The sequence below is a fragment of the Cebus imitator genome, unplaced genomic scaffold (genome assembly GCF_001604975.1).
Source record: "Cebus imitator isolate Cc_AM_T3 unplaced genomic scaffold, Cebus_imitator-1.0 Scaffold16, whole genome shotgun sequence".
Classification (NCBI taxonomy): Eukaryota; Metazoa; Chordata; class Mammalia; order Primates; family Cebidae; genus Cebus; species Cebus imitator.
Genome location: NW_016107331.1, coordinates 4,304,675 through 4,316,901, shown reverse-complemented (window position 1 = coordinate 4,316,901; position 12,227 = coordinate 4,304,675). Strand labels below are relative to the sequence as shown.

Genomic DNA, 12,227 nt, shown 5'->3' with positions numbered 1-12,227 from the left:
TCCTCCTGCCTCAGCCTCCTGAGTAGCTGAGATTACATGTGCGTGCCACCATGTACAGCTAATTTTTGTATTTTCAGTAGAGGCGAGGTTTCACCATATTGGTCAGGCTGGTCTCGAACTCCTGACTTCGTGATCCTCCCGCCTCAGCCTCCCGAAGTGCTGGGATTACAGGTATTAACCACTGCACCAGACCAAATTTTAGAAATTCCTTCTATTTGAAATATACATATATATATATGTGTACATATATGTACATATGTACACATATATATGTATATTTCAAATAGAAGGAATTTCTAAACTATATATATATATATATTTTTTTTTTCAAATAGAAATAGTGCTAAACAGGACCAAATGGTTGAAGATTATTGTGGCATCACTGACTAAGAACAAGGAGGCTGTCCAAAGGAAGACAGTTATGCCCAACATTTACTAAAAGTGGGCCATTTCTAATTCTGTATACTCAAAACGCAAAAGCCAAAGAGGTTGCCAAATTCTCAGAATTCTTGGTAGCACATGGTTTCATGACTTACTTTTATAATTTGCCTCATTGACAGCATGAATTTTAAAATTTAGATCCTAAGACATTTCAGATTTCATCAAAGTTTAAAATGTGCCAGTCGGAACAGTCACCACTGAGAAAGCTCTTCAGTTTCAGTGACTACAGTTTATCCTAATCACTTTTCTTGGCATATCTCATTTTTTGTTCCGGTTGCTCCTATGCATTAATCTGTATGGGTGTGTCAATAAGATACAGTGAATTTTATTGAATAAAACACCAAAAGTAACAGGAATAAGTCTTCAAAAATAATTTGGAATCCCTCCCTAATGAGTAGACATTTGCCCCAGACCTTTCCTAATAGTCTCAACTTGGTTAAGGGTTTCTTTCTTTTTTTTTTTTTTTAATTATATTTAGATTCTGGGATACATGTGCAGAACGTGCAGGTTTGTTACATAGGTATACACATGCCATGGTGGTTTGCTGCACCCATCAGCCTGTCATCTACATTAGGTACTTCTCCTAATGCTATCCCTACCCTTACTCCCCACTCCCAGACAAGCCCCCGTGTTTGATGTTCATGTGCTCCCCTCCCTGTGTCCATGTGTTCTCATTGTTCAACTTCCACTTATGAATGAGAACATGCGGTGTTTGGTTTTCTGTTCTTGTGTTATTTTGCTGAGAAAGATGGTTTCCAGCTTCATCCATGTCCCTGCAAAGGACATGAACTCATCCTTTTTATGGCTGCATAGTATTCCATGGTGTATATGTACCACATTTTCTTTATCTAGCCTATCACTGTTGGGCATTTGAGTTGTCTCCACGTCTTTGCTATTGTGAACAGTGCTGCAATAAACATACATTCTACTATAAAGACACATACATTCTTAGAGGATGGGTCAATAGGTGCAGTAAACCAGCATCACACATACATGTGTCTTTATAGTAGAATGATTATAATCCTTTGGGTATATACCCAGTAATGGGATTGCTGTGTCAAATGGTATTTCTGGTTCTAGGTCCTTGAGGAATCGCCACACATGTTCCACAATGGTTGAACTAACTTACACTCCCACCAACAATGTAAAAGCATTCCTATCTCTCCACATCCTCTTCAGCATCTGTTGTTTTCTGCTCATGATCATCATTCTAACTGGGGTGAGATGGTATCTCACTGTGGTTTTGATTTACATTTCTCTAATGACCATTGATGATGAGCCTTTCTTCATATGTTTATTGGCCACATAAATGTCTTCTGAGAAGTGTCTGTTCATATCCTTCACCCACTTTTTTATGTTTTGTTTTTGTTTTTGTAAATTTGGTTAAGTTCTTTATAGATTCTGGATATTAGCCCTTTGTCAGATGGATAGATTGCAAAAATTTTCTCCCATTCTGTAGGTTGCCTGTTCACTCTGATGATAGTTTCTTTTGCTGGGCAGAAGCTCTTTAGTTTAATTGATACTATTTGTCAATTTTGGCTTTTGTTGCCATTGCTTTTGGTTTCTTATCAATCTGCTCCCAAACAGACAGAACTGGATATAAGGATCACTTACTCGGATTGATTGTCATCAATAAGGGAACCAATATTTGATGTTGTGAAAGAAAGGTGTTCATCTCCAGTGATTATTCAAGTTCCTTAAACCATTTTTTTAAAAAATCTAAGTTAAGTAGAATTGGATTATTCATCAAGCACACAGAAGAAGGGTTAATCATTTGCCAAATCACACAAACTCTGCTACAGATGGCCACAAAAGCAAGGACAGTTCACTCTGCGGACTAAACTGTGCTGGGCACTAGAAGCAAGATAAGTAGAGAATTGAACATTGAGAACACTTGGACACAGGGAGGGGGAACTACACACACCAGGGACTGCTGGGGGGGGGGTGGAGGATGAGAGCAAGAGAAGGGAAGTTAGAGGATGGGTCAATAGGCGCAGTAAACCACCATCACACATGTATACCTATGTAACAAATCTGCGTGTCGGCAGATGTATCCCAGTTTTTTTTTTAGAAGATAAAAAGAGATAAGTATTAAAAGTTTGGCACTTGAGAAATTCATACACACAAAGGAAGTTTTCCCTTCAAGGGTCTACCATTTCTGAGATTTGGAAGAGTTTACATTGTATTTTGTATGTATCAGTTTTCATTGCCAACAACGCAGAGAAACATGGATAGATCTGTGTTTTAAAAATACCGAAGGACTGGCCTGGTGCGGTGGCTCATGCCTGCAATTCCAGCACTTTGGGAGGCCGAGGCAGGCGGATCACGATGTCAGGAGATGGAGACCATCATGGCTAACATGATGAAATCCCATCTCTACTAAAAATACAAAAATTAGCTGGGCATGGTGTCGCTTGCCTGTAGTCCCATAGGGAAGCTGAGGCAGGAGGATCACTTGAATCTGGGAAGCGGAGGTTACAGTGAGCCCAGATCCTGCCACAGCCCTCCAGCCTGGTGACAGGCAAGATTCCATCTGAAAAGAAAAAACAAAAAGATCTAGGCTTTCTAGGCAAGATGGGACAAGGAAAGTATTCCAGACTTTAGGTTTGATCCCAGTTTTGTCACTCCCTATGTGTATGACCTCGTGTCTCAACTTCTGCATAGTGACATGAGTGCCATAAATCTTCAGAGCATATCTATGGAAGTACCTACTGAGTGCCGGGTACTGTTCTCAGTGCTTGCAATAGACCAGTATAGCCAAACCAGCCAAGATTTCTGCAGTTTGGAACTTACATTCTGGTGAGCCCTATTTAACCTTTTCTTCTTTTTCCCTATTACTTGTTTATTTATATTTTTTCCTTGGTAATTCAAACAGCAAATAGAAAAAAAAAAAAAACAGAGACCAATGTTTTCAATCCTCAGATTTGAAAAATGTTAATATTTTGTCATACTTGTGTCAGAATTTTTTAAAGAAATAGAATATTACAAGGTTTTGTTTTAAAATCCATTGTAGCTACAAACAAAGACAAAAAGCTGAAAAAGGAGACGGAACTGAATCTGGACCCTACTGCAAAATTAGTAAAAATCTAGACAATAACAAAATACTCATCAATTTGTTGAAGAAATGAAGGGCGAGTTTGGATGTTCTGGACAAAAGAAACATACTGAGAGAACAATAAATTACAAGAAAGATAATGGACAATGCTGTGAACCCAAAACCAATTCAACAAACATGGGGACAAGCAGGCGCTTACTTCTTCGGAGCCAAGGATGTTTATCACTCGATATGATACTTATTTGGCCTCAGTAGCTTCTGGAACAGCTCTGCTCTTAACATTTGAACAATTTATTGCCTAATTATTTAGTGTGCCCTTTTGAAGAGTCTGTCTGCTGGACACTTTCTGAGAGTGAGCACGAAATGTGCGCCCTCGGAAAGTCATCCCCCCGCCTACATTGCATTAAAAGCAAAATAACCTTTTATCAAATGCTTCATGACCATTTAGAATATTGAATTTGTATTTTAATCATCGAGTTCAACAGGAATACAGCCAGTGGGAAGGACTTAATTACAAATGATGTCTTTCTCATGTTTATGCCCACAATCCCAGCAGGTGCTTTAATGAAGTTCTGAGACCTCAGACAGGAAAGGTCAAATGACTTTCCTCCCCACTGGACCTCCAAAGTGCACAAAGCTGCACCTTTATCCTAGCAGATGTTCATCCAGGTATAATATTAGCCTGAGGCAAAAATTCCAGGAAACAAGAGCTCAGAGGGAAGCAATTCTCTGGAATTTAGTGGATAACAGCAGCCTCTTTTGGAGTCTGAAGAGGAGATGAATTTAGATAATCTCCTTTTGATTATAAATGTATATTTTTTATGGGTGTAATATGCCAGCAGGAATACTATTCTGCTTGGGAATTTATTACGTATTAAATATTCATGATATTTTAGATCAATATTTCTTAAATGTTGAAAATGTTCCTGCTACACTTGTGCTATGCACATATTCAAATTTTATAAGGTAAAATCAGCTGAAATTGCTTATTTGGTAGGTGAAAAAAGTTGAATGTTCCATTTTATCTGGTTCAACCTAATTACTCAAATTGTCTTACAATTAGCAAAAGAATGCAAAGTTGCATTTTATAACACCATTTTGACCTGTTTTCATTCATACAAAATACTTTTGTATTACTTTAAACAATATGATTTCAAAATATGCTGTATCTATAGAATATTTATATGTATAATTATATGCATAACATTATACATATATCAGCATATTTTGAAGCGTAACATAAGAGTATTTTAAAAGAATGAAAAACAAATCCAAATATATTATTGAAAAACCAAAAAGAGCTTTGGTTTTTCTTGTAACTTAAAAAAAATACTGGCTTCTTTGAGTTTTCCAAATTAAAACAAGCAAACAAAACAAAACAACCCTCAAAAAANAAAAAAAAAAAAAAAAAAAAAAAACTTCAGTGAAATTAAATTTAAAAGTGTTTGATTAAGCCAAGAACCATTCTGGCTGTCTCCAGAGGCAGAGTAGGCTCAAACACCCCAGCATAGCCACGTGGTGGAAGGTCTACTGCAGCAAAAGGAAAGTGAGGTACAGAAACCCTGGACTGGTTACAGCTCCACCTTTGCCTTATTTAAACAGGGTTTGAACAGTTGGCCACATTTGATTGGCCAAAATCAGTAATTGGCACAAGAGTAGGCTAGAGTCTGTTTACAATTTCATTTGGGTTATAGTTCACAATGTACAGAGAAACCTTTAGGCCAAACTTAAAATATGTAAGAAAGCAGTTTTAGGCTAAACTTGATTTAACAAATGAAAACTTATGAGTTTCCACATGAATTATTAATGTTAATAAATACAAGGAATCTTCAAATATAGAATACTTTTTTGATATGGTTTTCTTTGAGAAGATATTTTGGTCTTCAAAAATTATTTTTGCAATTTATATCTTTGTAAAATGTTTAAAGTCATGAAAATAGGTTTGTATTTATTCCTGTTTTCACTGGATTTGATTTTTTTTACCATGGCTTATAATGCCTGTGCCCTGATGAAAAATTATAAGGGCTAAAGTAATGTATGTCTCCATAAAGCACAATTTGGCTGAACATTAATTAACTGAACATAAAAATATTTTCTAAAGACTCATAAAGCTAATTTCAATGTAAATTTCATATAACTAAAAAACCATGTGAACCCAAAAACGAAGGGAAATATATATATATATATATATATATATATATGTATGTATGTATATATAACGTCAATTAAATTAAGCCTGAATAACAAAACACCGACTATTGACAGGTTAAATACTTGTGATTTAAAAGACTGGGGATCTTTATGGGGAAGGGAAGGTTGGAAATAGGGAAGGAGCAGGAGGGACGGGATAAGTTGCTGTCGTTATTTCTGGAAGTCCATCTCAGTGTTGGAGCTATATATGAAATTGAAAAAAAATCTAGTGTAGCTTACCATGATGTGACTAAGTTGCAAAATAGATTGTCTTGCGTGGTTAATAAACAATTTCAGAAGAGGACACGTTAAATTCCCTTAATGCTTTGCTGGAATACGTATGTAGAGCAGACCACAAAATAGGGGAGCAAGAGCCACCCATGAGCCAACTGCTACGATTTATGCTCCAGGCAATCGCCCGAAATTCGGTTGTTAAGCTGAGGGAACAAGATCGGTATTTAAACTTTCTTTATATGATCTCATAGCCACACACCACCAGCCTCGCCACCTTTATGGTGCTTTAATATAAAAAGTGGATATTTGTTTTTAAGTCTAATTCGTTTATGTTCTTTAAAAAACACACCACCCTGAACGTTTACAAGAAATATTAATAGCATAAAATCCCTCTTCATAGCTGAAAAGCAGAGATGTATCTTATTTTTATTGGCGGTTAATGTAGGGGCCTACATAACAACTGCCTCAATAGCCACTAGATTAGGGACATAAAATTGCAAAACCCTTAGCCTGTTCCCTGTGCGGGGAAACAGAAAAATAAGAGAGGCGCCCTCACCCAGGTTTTGGAATTCCAAGAAAGGTGTTGAACTGCCTGGTGAAGAATTCCTTTTGAATGTAACGATCCTCATTTAGGGAGGGTGTGTGAGGGTTCGGTTTGTCTTTGAAATGAAACCTTTCCAAGGGGCACGTGTTGATTTACCACAGACCTAATGGCAAGGGGGAGTTGGAAGGCAAAAAAAAAAAAAACCGGTTAGATCTCTCAGAAGAGGCGGGAAGAAGGCTTCCTTCCCGGCCGTCTCTCCCGCAGGTCTCCAGAGTGCAGGAGGAGGAGGCAGCCCCGGGGCCTCCGCTTTATCTGTAAGACAATAGCGCCGCTCGCCGCCGCCGCGCAGCTCCGCTCGGGCGTCCCCGCTGCGGCCGCGCCCTGCGCGCTGGCTCGTCCGCCCACCGGCCACCTGCCCTGCCCTGCGGAGCCGCTGTCCCCGCGCTTCCCCGCAGCTCGGCTGCCTCGCGGGTCCTCCCGTCCCACCTGCACCTCCAGGACGCCCGGCCCCGCCCATCCTCCTGCCCCACTCGCTTCTCCACGCACGACTCCCCCAGTCCCTGCGGCCCACCGGACCCTCTCCCGCGCCGACGCCCCGGCCCCAGCGGCGGCCCTGAAAGCCGGTAGTCCCGCCCGCCCGCTCCGCTCCGGCCGGCGGTGGGAGCCAGGAGCGCGGCCTCGAGTCCCGGCACTGCCCAGCGCCACCCGGCCCGGCTCTCCGCAACTCGGGGACTGCCCGCGCCTCGCCTCCACCCGGCCGCGGGCCCCTCGGGCTTGTTTGCTTGTCCTCAGTCCCCGGGCCGGCCCCGCTCCCTCCTCCCGGCTGCTCCCACAGCCGTTTGCTTCCTGCGGTGTGTTTCTTTTTTTCCCCTTCCTAGACTCCATCAAAGGTGGCTCTGTTATTGAAATATGAAGCCATTTCCTCTCCAAAACCCTTGGTTACTCAAGGCGGGAATCAATGGACCTATATACTCTCCCTGGAGTTATAAATAAATGTCTATTTGTTCAGGAGGCGTTTTCCCGCGTGTCCCAGCATTTTCCCCAGTGGTTATTTCAGGGATGTGTGTGTGCGCGCGCTCGCGCCCTGTGCCCATCTGGTTCTAATCCTGGGTATGGATCTACAACCTAACCCCAGCCATCCCGCCTCCCCCTCGCATTCCTCATTCTATAAATAAATCCAGGTTCCTCGAGCTCTGTCATCCAAGGATACAATAGCAGTTGTTTGTTGAGGAGATTTAAACTCAACACCAATGCTGAGTCCAGTAAACCAGAAAATATGCTTCTAGTGATTTGGGCGGAAGGCCACCTCCAGTTTAGAAAGCTTTCTGTGCGGTTATTATTGTCTGTTATCCTTGATCTCCTTTGGGGAGGGGAAGGCGGGAAAGACGGGACCTCTCCTACCCTTGGGTTTTTCTTTTAGGCAGAGGCTAATAAAACAAAGCGAAAACTGACTGCCCTGGGGAGTCTGCTCACACTGCTGCCCCCAGAGATCATTCCACAGACCCCTCGTCCCAACCCCTCTGGACAGACCCAGGAGTGGTGAGAGTGAGGGTGCAGGAGGTGTGGTATGGTGGGGGACTTGTGGCTGTAGCTGCCGGCTTGCCTGAACCCCAGAGCGGGATACTCGGGATCTGAGCAGAAGGGAAAGTCATCTAAGAGGCTGCTGTTTTACAAGGTCTGGGCACAGAGCTGCCCCTCCCTTCCTCCCTGAAGTTTGCATGAAGTGCATGTTAGGCTGTAATTAGGGGATCTGGGAGGAGAACTTTCCTGGTGACGCTTTGCTTTTCTTCTGCTCTTGGTGAGAAAGTGCCTCCTTCTTCCCAGGATCAGGACCTCTGCCATCCAGCGCCACAAAGAGACATTCTGCGCGCACACACACACACACTCACACTCACCCAGAGACAAACTTAAGGTGAGGAGAAAGAGCGCTAGCTTCACTTGATCTCCAGCTTCCAACTTAAGCAGAACTAGAGAGCATCTGAACTCGTGGATTTCAGGACAAGGTAAAACTTGCAAATTTCTTTCCCCTCTTTTGGTTATGCCTTTGTGCCTTTAAGACTTCAGAGGGCAATACACACGTAATGTATATATACATTAAACAAGTTTTATTCTTTTCTTTTGAATTTAGTTTTCATCTCAACCCAATATGACACCTCAACTTTTTAAAAAGTTTCATATTGCCGGGTAAAATATTTTCACTGCAATACACAGGCTCAGTTTAGAATTGGAGAAAGAATTAACTCTAGTATCCTGGCTTCTGCTAGGGCTACTGTAAATCTGGTAGACTCATTGGTTTCCAAGTGGTGACTTCTCTATCTGTATTTCAACAACTATTTTTATAGTACCTGAGGTGAGAAAAGGATAGTATAGGCTGAAGGGAAAGATGAGGAATGGGACTGTCCAGCCAGGCTTATGAATTTTGTTTTAGAGAATATATAGCGTTATTTGAAAAAGTAAGTTCCTTTAGTCATAGGTAATACCTGTTAGATTAATAATCTTAGAAATGTTGCCTTTTTTGGCCCAGGCTTCTCCAGCTAATTATGAAATTAAGATCATAGAATTATGATGAATTTCATATATACGATGATGATGATGGATAATCTTAATGCACTGAAGAAAATGTATAGTCATAGTTAAGATTACTTTTAAAGCTACTTAAAGAAATTATTTGTATGTTGAGACTGTTCACCACCAAGAGCAAACCTAAATTTATTTGGGCTTAGATCAAGTAGTTTTCTTCCATTGAATGTGACTGTTGTGTTCAAAATAAGATGGCTTATTAATCTGAGAATAAGTTGCTTTATTTTCATTTATCACTGGAAAAATACACATGGTGGCCAGTACATTTGGGAATTTTTAGGGTGGAAAGTGTTCCTGTACATGTTCCAGTGTGATGTCATAAAATCAAACATACTGGCTGGCTTCTTGGAAGCTAATAATTCTTAAGAAATTAAGGCCGTGGATTTATTTCTAAATGAATATGATATTTATTCATTACGAATGTAGTTTCTGGTAACTATTTCTATGTGATTATTTCAGTGTACTACATTTGCAGAAGTTTTATACACATTTTAGTCATTTCAATATTTTAATGGAATGGGGATATTGTTCTTCAAAGAGAATTACTATGATGTAAAACTATATAAAAGTATTGTCATAGTTCTCTTTGGAGAATTTTTAATGTGATATTTCATAATTCTTACATCAGTTAAGAAATTCCATTTACTCAAGTAGATGAAAGTTTTCCTTCCATTCAGTAAACTATAATGTATGCCAAAGGACTGTTCATATATAAGCTTTAGTCTTTAGTCACTTTTATACTGCCCATTCTTAAACATTTAATTGTTTCAGCTAAGAAATGAATTTATATTTTTGTTGATGACCTCTTCACTAAATTGGAAACAGCTTAAAAATAGAGCTATGTAAGACATAATTTTGCTTAAAGCTAATTAAATGAACAAGAGATAACCAACACCTCAACAGACCACTGGTCTATCGGAGGAATGTGCCCAGAGGCCAGTATTCTAGACAGGAATGCCTGATGGGCCTGGGCCTTCTATGAGAAACAAGAGAGTGGAGAAAATGTTATGTTCTTATTTATAAAATGAGCCATTTATTTTCAACAAGGCCCTGTCTCTCAGAGGAATGACTGACACTGTAATTTAGAAGTGCTGAAGAAACTTTCACAGAGAAGAATCAATTCATTATATCCCTAGTGGTTTCACTTCCTTTTCCTTCCTTTGGGAGCAAGTAACACATCCAGGATAAATACATTCAGAGTACGCAGGAAGATACTTTATGAGTAAACGGTCTACTAAACAATCCTGCCTTTTAGCATCTTGGGTGTGGAAAATTGGTATTTTCTGAACAGTTGAAGAAGTCTTTTGAAACTTAAGGTAGCAATGCGCTTATGCGCTTCATCTTTGTAGAGATGAACAAGAGTTATATTCAGAAAACGACTCCCTGCCTTAGAAAATACTAGTTTTCTTTTTCACTTCTTTTAGCCCTATGCATATTTTATTTTTCAGATTGCGTTTTTAAGATAATGATATCTCACCAGTTAAAATTCTGACGAAATACAAGGCAAATTTGAAAAGAACTTTGATCGCACTTCAAATTAATTTTCCGACATCCTGCAGCCATGATTAGGAACCAGAGTATTTAGTCTATGTCATCTAAATGTACTTAGCCTGTCATTTAAAGGTAGCAAAATGCTGTTGGGAGAAGTAGGAAACGATGGAGACCTGAATATCCTAAGGATTTTAATCAACAGTGTTTAAGGAGGATTAGAGGAAACAGCTGGTTAAACAATTATTAGGAGTAGAGAGGACGAGATGGTGTAAATTAATAATGCATCTCTTTATTTACACTATGAATGGGAGGGTCTGTGGCGGTGAACTGCGGGAAACATGGTCCCTGTGTGCCACCTAGTGGATAGGTCGAGGAAGGCTTTCTCACCAGCTGCTTAAAATACTCCGCCTCCTTTGATTGGCATTTGTTGAACACTAACTAGATGCCAGACATTGGAATAGGTGCCCAGAGTAGAAAATAAAGAAAGTGATGTTTATATAAGTTAAAAATTAAGATACAACTAAACAGTTTATGAAATCACTAGTCATCGTATTTAAGATCACTTTACTCTTTATTGGATACTTTATCATTCACTTTCTGCCTCCACAAGGATATAGCTTAATAACTGCAACTCACTTCTAATATAGGATTTATTTTTGACAGATATACCATGGTATGGTTCCAGGAATGGTGGAAACACGAGCTTGACCATCTTAAATCACTCTTCCTCAAATAGAAATAAATTTCTGTAAGGTTTAGTGTTACTGAATATAGTTGGGTAAATAACTACTAGCTTACAGGTTAGCATACAGTTGCACATTTTGTTTCATATTCTTTGATTTTTTTCATTTTGAAAAGGATAGTAGCACAAGTTTTTTAATTTTTTTTTTTAATTGAAAATGATAATAGTACAAGTTGCTTTTGAGTAATGGGGTATATTTTATAAACTATTGCTCGCAAACGCTAATAATCAGCATGTAAAACAACTTCCTCTATACTTGTTGTTTGTATGGAGTTTTGAAGCAGGAACCCAGCTTCCATTAAGTTGATCAAACGATGACACGGGAAACCAGCACTTGAAGGAAGCATTAGGATATCATAGAAGATTAATCCATTTCAGTGTTGCACTGAGAGTTTTAAAAACCTTTTCTCTAAAAGATACATGAATTCTTACTCCAATTGGCTCTTTGCAAGATATGTGACAATTGCGACAGCGTTCAGGACATCGGCATTAATCCAGACAAGTTGTGAAATTCATATAGAAGGTAGAATGTCTCAGTAGAAAAAAAAATGATGAATTTGTTACTTGGGGAGTTTTGGAGGTGTAATCCACAAATAGAGTTAGGCCTGCTGTTGTGGAATAGAAGTTTCCTCTTTAGAAGTGTTTGGTTTTTGTATGGCAGTGAAACCTACACGAAAGGAGACCTGCTCATTAAGTTGTTTTTCATTAATATCACAAAATTATAACCTGTGTTGATTGGAGGTAATGTTTGGAATTAGCACCAGTAATCATATAAAATAAGGCAGATTATGTTAATTTTTATTTCCAATGGATCATTATCTACCAGGAAAAAAAACACATCCCCTTAACAGTTTCATTGGATCATCCTTGTGATTTCGAATGAATTGCATACACATCCCAGTGAGACAGCCAGTGAGACATTGACTAAAAGTCAGAGGTCCTTAAAGTGG

General features: G+C 39.4%; 1 protein-coding gene across 2 annotated transcripts in view; it reads left to right on the top strand.

Moving 5' to 3' along the window:
- Positions 1-8,076: 8,076 nt before the first annotated feature.
- HAPLN1 (hyaluronan and proteoglycan link protein 1) overlaps positions 8,077-12,227 on the top strand; it is an 84,264-nt gene continuing 80,113 nt past the window's right edge. For both annotated transcript variants that reach the window (XM_037731239.1, XM_017508040.2), the window contains exon 1: positions 8,077-8,467. The gene's annotated coding sequence lies outside the window, so the exon portion shown is untranslated. The remainder of the gene's footprint in view (positions 8,468-12,227) is intronic.